General features: G+C 47.8%; 1 long non-coding RNA gene across 2 annotated transcripts in view; it reads right to left on the bottom strand.

Annotated features, from left to right (window-relative positions):
* Positions 1-4,918: 4,918 nt before the first annotated feature.
* The window catches only part of LOC135401125 (uncharacterized), a 60,207-nt gene continuing 51,717 nt past the window's right edge, over positions 4,919-13,408 (bottom strand). Inside the window, exons 2-3 of one of the 2 annotated variants that reach the window (XR_010424724.1) lie at positions 9,059-9,211; positions 4,919-5,151 (exon numbers count right to left, since the gene is read on the bottom strand). This is a non-coding gene — a long non-coding RNA (uncharacterized LOC135401125). Of the gene's footprint in view, positions 5,152-6,380; positions 6,445-9,058; positions 9,212-13,408 lie in introns of those variants that run through there. The other variant, XR_010424725.1, reaches the window with a different exon arrangement.

Below are 13,408 nucleotides of genomic sequence, written 5' to 3'. Positions count from 1 at the left end.
AAATTGGGCGTTCCCGCTCATTGGTGGTAGCCAAGGTCGTGCTGAAGACTGGGAGGGGGCGTCTTGTCTGACATTTTCCCTGGGTTTTCCGAAGACTTTCCAGACGAATGTCGGCACAGTTCCGCCTGAAGTCGGCACAGGACGCATACTAACCCCCGTCCTTCCTGCTCTTCTCTCTCCATCTGTCCACATCTGTACGCCGCTAATAGCCGCAGTTGCTTCGCGGTGTTAACACCGACCTGAAAAATACCGAAATTTTCCCCGTCCCATTTACATTGTTATAACGGTATACCCCTTCTCTCACCTTTTGTTAGTTTATCCTTTATTTCCTAATTATTTTCTACTTTTCTTTATTATTTGATTTATTTCTTTTCTCCTTTTCTTTCTTTTTTTTGCGGAACAGCAAGCCGACGTCCCGTTTGGCTGACCTTTCCTCCATTTTTTCTTTGGTTGAAAAAATATATCCCCCCCCCCTCTACAGGGAGGCGTACCCCCACATACACAAATAACACAGATCTTTGGGCTAGTTGGTATTCCATAGCTGATAGTGCGAAAAGCGCTGCAAGGTGATACAGGACGGACGGTGAAGAGACAAGAGGCGCTTGTTCTGTTTTTGTCTCTTCACCGTCCGTCCTGCATCACTTTGCAGCGCTTTTCGCACTACCAACCATTTACACTATTTCTAAACCCTGGGACCTTCACGGCCCCTGTGAACTAATTCCAGTACGATCTTATTTCCAGTATATGTTCACCATCTCGAAGTCCATCACAACGGAAAGCGGGGTTATTTTAGGGTCTCCAAGCGACACGACCTATGTTAACCTCTGTCTATATGCGGTGTAACTTCAGGAGCCCAACCCGTTCGTCAACTCTCACTCTCTTTTCATTTCCGGTATGCCCGTCATGTCTGTCACAACGTAGGTACGATAATTATTTTGGGAGCTTAGATGATGGGATCCTTCTGTGTGTGCCCCGCCTACGACAGGAAACGGAGATATGAGATCGGCATCTCCAAATAACTTTTTCATATCGTTTTGAGGAGGAAGCGACTTCAGGTGTCTTGATTGGGGGGGGGGGGGGGGAATATATATTTATTGAAAGGAAGTGTGTCTTGATTGGTAGCTTGCTGGCAACTAGAATTTCCACACGCTCTCTCGCTGATTTCGATAACACTGCGAACGGTAACGCGCAGCGGAGGTGTACTGCGTAAATTTTATGGAGGAACTGGCGCTCGTACGGCACGTTCAAACGGAACCTCTACAAAAGCATCTGAACAGATCGAGATATAGTGGACGGGATACTAGATGCAACCGCGAGGAGTGCCCGTCGTCTTGTAGCCATTGCCGTCTAGACATAGTCTGTGTACGAAATCTCAATAGGTCTTGCACATCTGCTTTGGCGTATCTTACTAGATGTCTTGATGAGGACAGATGTGCAAAGGTCCGTTGCTTCGTCAGCCGCTTCATTTTCCTGTATGCCTGCGTCTTCAGGAATCCATTGTTGTACGATGTCACGGCCAGCATTCCTGGATTGCTTGTACACGGTCAGAATATTGTGGACTGTGGGGGTCATACACCTATTACATAGGAATGTTATTATGGCTTGAAGTCCAGCCTTTGAGTCACTATATAGTAACCACATCTTGAAGAGCGAGCAGCGTATAGCTACTAGTTCTGCTGTTGCTGAGGGTGTTCTGGGGGACAGCCGTGTCATTCCTTCCCTGTTGTGTTTGGGGACAACAAAACTAGACGCAGACCCAAATGCTGTCGTCGATCCATCAACGAAAATGGCTGTCCTATTGCGGTTATTCTCAATCATGGATAGACAGTACTGTCTTAGCCTGCATCTGCGTATACGGTAGATACTTCATCGCTGCGCTCTATATATGGAGAGTCGGAACCTCGTCGGCATTCCCATGAGGCAGCCGCTATATGACGTATAATGTTGATTCGTGCGACGGCTCTGCCCTTAAGATGACTGATGTTATGAGCCCGTGAAAGCTGCACATCAACAATATTCCCAGGAACCGGTGATGGGACACTCTTTTTATCGTCTAGTACATAGGTAATGTGCATATTATTGGGCACACAATGTGGTAAACTTGCCATAACCGCGTTGAAAAGCAGGGGGATCAGTACGCCGCCCTGCTGCACTCCACTTGAGAAATCGTGATGATAGTGCGGGAGTGTTGCGCTGAAGAGCGGGGATGGAGGGGCAGATAGCAGGGCGGACAAATGGAAGGGGCAAGGGAAGGGGTACATTGTAGAGATTCGTTCTACTATGATACCGGACGTTATCACTTCCCACATTGTTTGTTGTTTGACCCGGCCAATGCAACCTAGAGAACAGAAGGCCTGGGCACTCTTTCGATCACGCACCTGGACCTGCTACCATACATTCATTGGGGGAGCTTTTTTTCTTCTTTGCTCTTTCCGTGACGTTACATCTATCTATCGCCAACAGCGACAGTGGGGCCAGGTGCGCGACGTCAACTGAAAAAGTGCACTGGCCTTCTCTTATCTAGGGGTAATTGACCCGGCACGCTTTCTCTCGCTCTCTACCCGGGAAGGGGTACATTGTAGTGATCTGAGATACTATGTATGATATCCCACGTTGTTTGGCAGGGCACGTGCACTCTCTCTCCCCAGGAAGCGACAGAACGGTGATGCGGTAGAGTCAAGTATCCTTGCGGTTTGTAACACAAATAAAAACGCAAAACACTGAAGATACCGGTTTAATGTATACAAGCTTTCGTGCAGTGGTCTGCATTTCTTCAGGTATAAATTGCAACATTGTTGTACATTGTTGTAATTTGTACCTGGAAAGTGTAGACCGCTGCACGAAAGCTTGTATACATTAAAATGGGTATCTTCAGTGTTTTTCGTTTTTATTTGTCCCCAGGAGCGGTAAAACCGAGCTGATTTCGAAACGGAGCAGGGTATGCATAGCATTTAAGCGGCCAACATCATACTGAAGGACTGCCCGTTGGAACTGCTTCCTATTATAAGTCATTAAGGTAAGCGCATCAAACCTTCATAGTTTGACAACTTCAGGAAAGCGCGGATTTCAAACAGGGACACAGAGAGGGACACGGAGCACCGCGCCTCTTCCAACTGTACGTGTTTTGAATCCGCGCCGTTTTGAAGTTGTCATGCAGTACCAACAAACCTCACTTTCTGCTCTGTTCCAGTTCGGACGGACTACAGACCCACGGGAGTCCGTAACCGAGGCACACGGTATCGGTCGTCGAATAAAAGGCGAGAATTCTGGAAACACATTCTACCAGCAGGGTGTACCAGCACTCTGCAGTGTCTCGCGGATACGGGTCGTTGAATGCCGTAGAAACATATGAGGGTCACTACAAAGTTGTAGGACTGCATCAAGAAAAACGTCACCGATGAAGGACCTGTCGACATCAGCGAACTAGCATTTTGCGCACCAACAGCCATGGCGCAACGATTGGCCACAGTATACGTTAAAAGATGAAAGCTTGGACAGTCGCGACGTGATGCATGCCCAAAATAAGTGGGATGTGCGAGGTCGCTTTGTGTTATGGCGCGTGTCTGCAGCGCCGCTTCTCTGCAGCGCACGTTACTTCGTTCCAATGCTATAGCTCCAGCGTCCATTGAGGGGTGGCGCTATTCGTTCGTCCGCATTGGATTGACTGTATACTGGGAGAGCGTGCTAGCTCTTTCCCTTTTCCCAGGGATCGAAAGGGCAGGTTTACGTAGCCAGAAAGACTAGCGCGGGGAACGTGCTATAGTACGATGGAGCGCTGCAGCCATGGTTTTACCCAGAGATGGACAGCAACTACTTGTTTAGTAGTTCAACTATAACTACTAACTCCTCCTTGAAGTTGTGGTTTAACGACTAGCTAACTACATCTTAGCAGCGGTAGTTAAAAGTACACTACAAGTAGTTAACTACTTAGTATCCTGGCCTTTGACCTCTATTTCATTATAAGCTTTCCATTCGCGTAGCAGCAGCACCAAGGCGATGCTTCAAGAGCGAGAAAAAGGGGAGATTCGGGATATAACGTTTTTTTTTTTAATTTCGTGTTAGCGCCGCGAAGCAACTTTGGTTATGAGCGGTGTACAAACGTGGACAGATGGAGAGAGGACATGATGGAGTGGTGGCGGAGAGGGAGACTAGTGTGCGTCTCGAGTCGACTTCAGGGAGAACTGTGCACACATTCGTCTGGAAGCTCAGCCGGAAGACCCAGGGTAGAAATCTGAGAGCACAGCCGGTGCAGGGTCGAACCCGCGTCACGGCGAACCAGCACGGCGGTCGTCCTAACCACTATGCCACGCGAGCTTTTTTCTTCTTTTCTTTTTTTCAAACTGATTTTAATGCGTCAACGGTCAATGGTAGTGTAGCCACGCGAGCTGGTAATATAATGATGTTTTCAGTACCTTGTATACAGGCGGAGTTGGCCTCGCTGCCCTCCGCAACTGGCTAATTCAAGTACTTGGTGATGCTGAATAAAATTTCTAGACGCTTTTCTTCTTCTTCTCTCATGCCAGGGTGATTTTACAAACCTGGAAGCTCTGTAGATTTACAGTTTAGGCATGATTCCACTTCTGAATGAAGTGTTTCAGCACATAGACAAAATGACGTCAGATTGCACAACAGCGCCGCCATCTTGGTAGAGTGGAACTACTACAGCAAAAAATCAATAAGTCACAAGAAAGCCACATTTAAATGTGGTTTCTCATATTGTAAGATCTTTTTATTTTTTTTATTTCGTAATTATAGGAACTTCGATGTTGGTTTGACCAGATTTCACCCGTGGCTTTTAGGAAAAATCGAAGTACACAAAGAGGCTTGCGGAGTGGAGGAATTGTTTATTTATATCTTCCAGGGAATACACACACACACACAAACAAAAGAAAAGAAAGAATGCACTGTACAAACTATATTCAAAACTATAAAATATATAGTTTATTGTAGCCATGTGCATGTTAGCACATTACAGGTGACCAACATCCAGTGGCAGATCGAAGAAGGTGAGTGGGGACGGTCGGGCGATCGCCCCTCCCAAAACCTCGGTTTATATTGAATTTCCTTCTCTCCATGGATCCACCACTGCCAACCGCACCCAGTGGGCACCCAGTGTGAGAACACAAGCATACTACGACTACAGCCACTGTCCTGAAATTGTGAATTACCATTTATCAGAAAGCAATAACCACACACAGCCTATCTGGGCAGTCTCTGTTATCTTCTGTAACTTGAGTTATCTAATCACAAATTCTGGTTCATATCGACGTACAAAGGCGTCCGTACTTTACTCGTTAGCTTGCACTTTCAATCATGGCTTCTGTAGTGTCGGACAATAATATCGGCTCCCGCACCGGCATCCGAAGAAGCACACCCGAGGAAAACCGTCAGGAAGCATTTGTAACTTTCAGTATCCTAGCTTCAGTAAGTTAACTGCAGGAAAATTAAGTTTGAATCGTGTAACTCGTAACCACATTCCCGCAAGAAGTTCGTAACCATTTTTTAACTACCGCACAGAATTAACTACGGCCCATCAGTTGATTCTACATTTCCGCGTGTTGTAGTTCCCACACTTCAGCGATGGTTTCTTCTGTTCCACCTTGCTATTGGGACAAGATGCTTTCAAAATGCCACTACGTTGCGAAAAAGGTCGGGTACAAATTAATCGTTTCTTTCAAATCACTCGTACTTTTAGTTAATATTTCTATACTGTGATTGCGAAAAATACTTCGCGTTCCTTGCAGAAGATAAAGTTGCAGCAAACAACAATGCCACTTAATTTATGAATGATGATGTCATGGGGTGGGGACACTACTCGGCAAATTTTGCATCGGTGTGTGCGAAAATGAGGCGCATTTCAGGACATTAGAGCATTGAAAGTGTACCGGATAACGCACAAGTTATTGACAGTCTCATAACGCGCATTGTTATGGTGGGGTCATGGGAATTTATGCAGGCAATGTTGCCAGTGACGCCTGGTGAATTGTGTTTGCATTTCGGGATGGGAACATAAATCAACACGGAAACCACCCTTTTATCCTAACGGTAGAGGGACGCACCTCAACATATGCCTCCACACAGGCTGACAGATCGCTCGGCCCCTTTGCAATTTTGCGTTAGATATCTCGGCAATAACACGCTAGTGATGATGATGGTGATGGTGGTGGCGATGGTGGTGGTGATGGTGGTGGTGATGGTGGTGGCGGTGGTGCATCTGAAAGAGCTCGCCGTTGTCGGCTCCACAGTTCTAGGCAATGTCACGACTAACGCTCTGGGGGGGGGGGGAGGGAGGTAATGGCAGGATTGGCTTGCCGTGGGTGCCGTCACGACTATATATAAAAAAAAAAGAACTGACGGAGGATGAAGGGTGGAGATGCTTAGAGGGTGTGTGAGCTCGTCGGCGAGTGCAACGTGTTAGAGGGGTCGGTGAGCAAGACACGCCTCCTGCAGAAAGAGAACAAGGTTTCCTAGCTTTAGCGGAACGTTCGGCATTAAGAATCAGTGGGGTAGAGGATGCCCGCTAGCGTGCCAGAACTGGCGTGAGGGAGATGGGCTTCACGCGCAGAATGGTATGCTCGGCAGTCTCGCAGGATGTGCTCGTTTGTTTCAGGTTGTTGACAGTGACCACAGCAGGCGTCAGCCCTAGAGCCGATCTTGAATAGTTGAGAGTTGGTGAACGCAGATCCAGTGCGTAGCCTATGGAGCATGGTCTGTATGTCTCGAGGAAGGTTTTTCATGGGAAGAAGGAGACGAAGATGATGGATGATGTCCCGTATCCCAGGATGGCGCAGGTCAACAAGCTGCTGAACGGCAATTTTTCTGTCGGTATCGTGCGGAGTTGCTAAACAAGGGCTGCAGCTCAGATGTGCCGAGGACGCTAGCTGATCCGCCCTTTCGTTGCCGCCCATATCGACATGGGACGGGATTCATTGGAAGACGATATCTCCTCCGGTTTGTTTATGCTGAGCGCACGATCTTCTGATGCCTCGCGCTGAGATATTGTCACACATGGGGCTCATCACGTCCCACAGTGCGCCTCTCGAGTCTGTGAGTAGGACTGCCCTGGAGAACCCTCGCACCTGGACCGCAGACCCTGCGTGCAGGAGAGCGAGGAGTTCAGCATTTGTAGAGGATATCGGGTAACGCGATATTCTTCCTCGCCAGGCCACGTTCACTGATGGGATGTAGAACACACAAGTAGCACTTTCGGTACGGTCGTCAATAGAGCCATGTGTGAATACTAAAGTGGTGGACGTCGTTTATCAGGTTCTCAGCCGCCACTCTAGCGACCAGGGGACTACACACTCCCTGTTTTTATGAATGTCTGGAACGTAGAGCGTCGTAGCAGGTACAAACTCCCGCTATGGCGCCGAAGATGATCCAGCAGGATAATGAGGCGAGCTTTCACTGTGGGCCAGGGAGCTAGTAGCGTCCTGGCCTAGCGGCCGATGGACGTGTGTGACCTTACGAGGGCATAGGAAAGGGAGTGCTTGCTTCCGGACGTGGCCAAATTTTCCAAGTATCGGAGCCCCCTGAGCTCGGAATGGACACCAACGGGCTTTTCCTTTGCTCCAGGTAAGTCTGGGTAATTCCAGAGAAGGTAGGCATTCCAAGCGCCGTTCTTATTCCTGCCCGATGCAGTCGCTCAAGAGACTGCCATTGTGTAGGTCCCAGATCTACGTACAGTGACACGTACAGGATACGCGATCGAGTGAATGAGGGCTCTGTGCAGCGTGAGCAGCGAACGTGAACTGCAGCACCGTGACTTGTCATTGATCCTTCGGAGTAAATTAAGAGTCTTCTTGCCTTTACAAACCGTTTGGTTTACTAGCCTAGACCAGCGTAAAGCACTGCGAATGGTGACGCCAAGATAACGGCAAGCCTCACATCTTGGGATGGGGTTGTTGTTGACGAAGAGATGAGAAAAACCCTTGCCCACATACTTTCGGCGGGAAATGCAAACCATGCATTGAGACTTTTCAGGCGATACTACCTGCCCTCTTTCAAGAAGTGCTGGACTAATGCCGTTCAGGGCAATTACGGCGGTGTCACGAAGCTTCTCCTTGGTTATCTCCCGTAACGCGGAGGCAGATATCGTCCGCGTAGATGGTAAGTTGAAGGGTATACTGAGATGGGCGAATCATGCGGTGGACTTCGGCCAGGATCAGATTGAATAGCATGTGCGACAGAACACTGCCCTGCCCTGTGGGACACCGCGCTCGAACTTTTTCTTGGAGCTGATGCACCCATTGGCACACGCATCAAACGTACGGGCAGATAGGAAGTCCAAGAGGTATCTCACCAGGTGGTCCGTGATACGAGCCTTGTATCGCAGCGAAACATGCGGCGAGAGTTACAGAGTCATAGGCCTGCTTCACGTCTACGAACAATGTGAGGGCAAATGCATTTGACTCCCTTGCCTCTTTGAGCGATGTAGTCATTTCAGCAATGGCGGCAGAAGCGGACCAACCCTTTCGAAAACCTGTAATGGGGTTAGGGAAGTAACTGTCGCTCTCCAGGACACAGCACAGCCTCTTGTGGATTATCCGTTCCAGTAGTTTGCCGACACATGAAGTTAAAGAAATACGACGATAGGAGGACAACTGCGCTGGAGGTCTCCCCTTCTTCAGGACAGGTATCACACAAGCATGCCCAGAGCATGCCCAGAGGCCCAGACTGAATTGTATAGATGAAGGAGAGCCTCTAGCTCCTCTTTACCCAGATTCTTCAGTGCCTGATTAACGCGCTACCCACCCACAGGGGGGGGGGGGGGGGTGTCGAGATAGCTTGCTGTTGTTGGCCGCACTCAAGTGGGCATCGTCACGACTATAGCAAAAAAAAAGGAAAGTGGGAGAGGGGAGTTGATGACTTCACCCACCCACCCACAACCCACCCACCCACAAAACAACCAACCAACCCAGCGACCCGCTCCTTATTGCAGCGCTCATATGCACGCGCTCAATATGCACTTCTCACAGAACACACGCATTTTCCATCCAGCATACATAACAAAGCGACTTTTGACATCTTAAGTGAAAAATGCGAAAGTGTAACTCACTGCGAAGCCGACATCCCATTTCCTGCCTGTGGTGTATTACAATGGCGCCCGGGGAGATGAGTAAGGCCTATTCGCTGGCGTACGTTTCAGTCAGAAGGGAACAGGCAGGCACCGTCAAGATTTTTCCTTAATCTTGATGAAGCAGAGGTTCTCCTGGGAAATTACGACGAGCCGGTATAGAAAAACACAGAGACCCGCGTAAAAACGTCTGTGTACAAACGAGTATGGCAATAACCGCAGGCCTACCCCAATTCACACCTAGACGCGCGCCCAATTGAGCCTGTCTGGCCGCAATTGCCTCCTTCAGGCAACTAGTTTCCGACCTTAAGTGAAAGGTAGGTTTCTTCGGAGAGGCATCTTGAATGCGTGCCTATATAGAGACTTTGTGGGTCTGGCGTCTTTACATGACGAAGCTGCGAAACAGCTCTGTCACCGCGTTAATGTCTCGTTACAGTGACGGACAAAGTGTTGGCAGGTGTATAGAGATGCGAGGCCTCGGAAAACGAAACACGAAGAATTGGGGAAGAAAACGATTTTGTTCCGCCCGTCTTCCCTTCGGTGTCAGAAAAAGGGCTCAAAATTTCCAACCCTGAGAATAAAAAAAAATACTGGAAAATATAATTCATAGACGAGGCCAAAGTGACCTGTCCAATCATTAGACAACGATGGTGCTGGTTCTTTTAAGGTGAGTTGGTCTGTTATGCCCTATATATACCGGGTGTTTCAGTTAAATCCCCGGGCTAAATAATTCGCGAACGGGTGCACCAATCGACGAACTTTCTTTTTTACTTTCTTTTAAGTATCTGTCCGATACCCCCAACAAGCTGCGCACCGTGTGAATGCGTGGGAGGCGCCCATTATTTAAATAAAAATTCGAAAGAGTTCCGTAAAAAAATAAAATAACTTCTAAAGCAGGGCGCTGTCGGCATTAAAATGGGTACAAACACTTTTGGGACCTTGAGTGGACACCTTTTACAGTGGAAAACCTCCCCACTTCATCATCAGAATATATCTGTTGTTGTTGTTTTAGAGAAAAGTCTGCCACCGAAGCGGGTCATTTGTTGCAGTAATTAATTGGTTTCAGTGTACATATTTTTGTCGCAGCTGGTCGCAGTGAAGCGCAAAAGGACGCTCTTCCACTCCCTTATCTACCAATGAACTATGCCCTTACACCAATGAATTACGTCCTTTTCCGCTTTCATTGTTCACGAAGACATTCTGGCAAACCTGAAAAGACCGTCATTCACTCAAGAGTGGCACATGCTAAATACTTTTCTGTGGATATCACCACCTACACCAACTATAAGAAATGGAGCTGCAGGCGACATAGGAAGTCACCACATAGCTCCAGCAAACACCCAGTTAAGAGAAGAAGAAGAAACCACTTAGCACCGCAACGCTTTCTATCTTTCTCTAGTCATAAACCCGAACCCTTTCCCAGGCTGCACGTCCGGCATCTGACACAAAGCAGACGACCGGTTGCCTCGCTCCCGCGCTCCAACAGACAATGCTCGGCAGCCAATAAGAATGATCGGACGTCATAACACGCCAGAGGGAGCTGGGAGAGATCGCCGCCACTGCGCGCAATTTTGTAAACTAATTTTCTCAAGAAATGTGTGCTTGCCAGGAGAAATATTTTGCGTACCAGTTTCTGAAGGTAGTATGTTCATGTCACGCCGCAAAGAAAAGAAAAGATGTTCGTCGTACCTTTCATGCTCCTTTAAGGCAAGTAATACATCTTGAGCCCATCGTCAGTACACGCCTTCATAATTGACATTGCATCCTGCGGCGGATTGCGCTTTGTGTTGTGTGAAGAGGAGTGTTGTCTGTAGTTGTAAGAAACAACTCCGCTAATTATGGCCACTAAGCTTACCTTAGTTGCTGCAAAATGCATTACTGCTTCCACCGAAGCAATATAACGTTGTTAAAAGTCCATTAACAGAGAAGACGTTGTGACAACTTTTTATGTACCCTCATAATACGAGTCGAGTGTCATCAGAGAAAACGTAATGACGGGGGATTATTATGCTGTCGCGCACTCAGCGTTCACTTATCGACCCCTGTCTGGTCATCCTAAAGCGTACTCCTTCTCTTTCATGTGCACCTGCCACCCAGAGGACAATGGAAAGTGCTTGGGCATAATCCAAACTTATCCTTGCAGGTAGTCCTTCAATGAACTTCATAGAGTATAAGTAAGTTTCAGATGCAGTATTTACGCAGTTGTGCCTAGCACGTCTATAGTGTATGTGAGTCTTTACTCCAGAAAGTCGATATTCCTCGTGACCTTCTTACGTTACCGTGAGTGAGTGAGTGAATGAATGAAGAAAGTAAAGAAATTGAGAAAATTGGCACCAACAACGTGGAAGCCGGCTACTCCATACCACGTAGACAACTCAGAAAACATACACTAGACTCAGGTACGAATAGTCACACAAAGTCAGAACATTCAAAATAATAAAAAAAACAATAAAAGAACAGATATGGAAAGAAAGGCACAAAAGTCGAAACTCGTCGTCGGCACCAATATCATACAGGAACGAGACCAAGGCACCCAGGCCAAACAGACTTTCATGCGGGGCTCGGGCACCCAAAACCGTAAGATAACCCAAGACGGCGACTGTCTAGGGCCGCGAACGAGCGCTGAAGTTTAGATCGGGCATCAGAGTATCGCGTGTACAGCACCAGTATATGCTCTGAATCCTCGAGGGCACCACAGTCAGGGCAGTTGGGCGAGTCCGCCTTCCCCATCTTGTGAAGCAGCCGAGCGGTATAGGGAACATTCCGCCGGAGCCTTATCCCCAGGCTACCGTGATGTTCTGACGTGTTGTATTGTTTCCTCTGTTTGAATTGAAATGGTAGAATCTTGTACACCGGGGTTCTAGTCGCGGGATTCGCCGCAGCGGCACAAATTGCATTATGCCCCAGGATAGACGATGTGTATAGAAAAGTTTCACCATATACTCGCACATTCCCACCGTGACGATCACGATCAGGATCGCCATCGCCGCTCCGATCATTCCCGTCATCTCTCATCGTCATCGCTCATCATCACTCATCATTGTCACCACTCATATTAGACCCGCTAGGTATATGGGGTAGCGTTACACTCCTAGAGTGGGTTCCTGAAGATTCGACCTGTTCGGTTCGACCATAACGGCCCAGTTCAGGTTCAGCTCCGGAAGGCAACTATAGTGGTTCAAATCAATTAATTCTAAACAGTTCGGTTCACGAACCGGTTCAATAATATGAGCTTTCTACATTGGAATGGCGCTGTATGCGAAATTAGCCGCTGCGGCATTTTTGTTGTTATATTCCACTCCTAGAGTGGAAAACCTCCCCACTTCATCATCAGAATATATCTGTTGTTGTTGTTTCACTATATAGCCGGGGTTACATGAATGGGACAGAAGCGCATTGTATCGAGTTATCGCACCTCCTCGCACCTATCCCTATCAGTGGATTCGATGTCTTGGCCCTGTCGGAGGGGATTTGTTGTGATAAGTCGATACGATACGCTTTTATCGCATTCATGTAAACGCGACTTATGCTTCAAAATTTTTGGTATCTTGCACCTTGTTTGAATTAACTTGCTGTATAGGGAGCAGTGAGCGGACGCGGCTGTCTGAGTCAAAGTGTCCTGTCGCAAGGGCGAGTATCATACTCTTTCTGCCACATGGAAAAGAAAAAAGAAACATTATTTTTCCAAGGAAAGGTACAAGGCGCGGTAACGAGTGGGAGCTTAATGACAGCATGAATTAACGTGAAGTTCATCCTCTCTGTCTTCATAACAGTATGGAGAATATGCTAGCTGGGAATTGATCACATTGCAGTCATGCGGACGATGGAATGAACGATGTATTGGTACTAAGTGACGAGCGGCACTGTTCCTTGAAACAGCATAGCGCCACATAAGACTAAAAGAGAGAGTAGCTATACATCGTTGCATAGAGGAAATAATTTGCGAGGTCTGCCCCCCCCCCCCCCCCATCTCTGAATCTATTCCTTTCTCTTTCCCATTCATTCTGTCATCTCTTAGTCCAGAAAGACGGAGTGTAGTGGATACAAAGTGGCATTATATCACCAGTGAACAAAAAAATCTCAGGTCAATGCCGAATGACACGTCACAATTTATCTGTGTGAGACTACCATCAGCAGTCAAATTTTCCTCCATCCCTCCTGAGGCTGCCTCCTACAACAAGTCACATGCAGTCAATCGACCCCTCGGTGGTCTTCTTTATGACGTGTCGCTGCACTCGTCACGAGGAATCGCTCCTTCACCGCCTCCGTCTCAACGTCGTCCGCACACCACTGTTTCGCTTCAAAATGAATCAATCAAGTACTCCCCTTGCA

This window comes from Ornithodoros turicata, chromosome 7, assembly GCF_037126465.1.
Source record: "Ornithodoros turicata isolate Travis chromosome 7, ASM3712646v1, whole genome shotgun sequence".
Classification (NCBI taxonomy): Eukaryota; Metazoa; Arthropoda; class Arachnida; order Ixodida; family Argasidae; genus Ornithodoros; species Ornithodoros turicata.
Note: the sequence above shows the minus strand (reverse complement) of the source record. Positions and strands in the feature narration are given on the sequence as shown.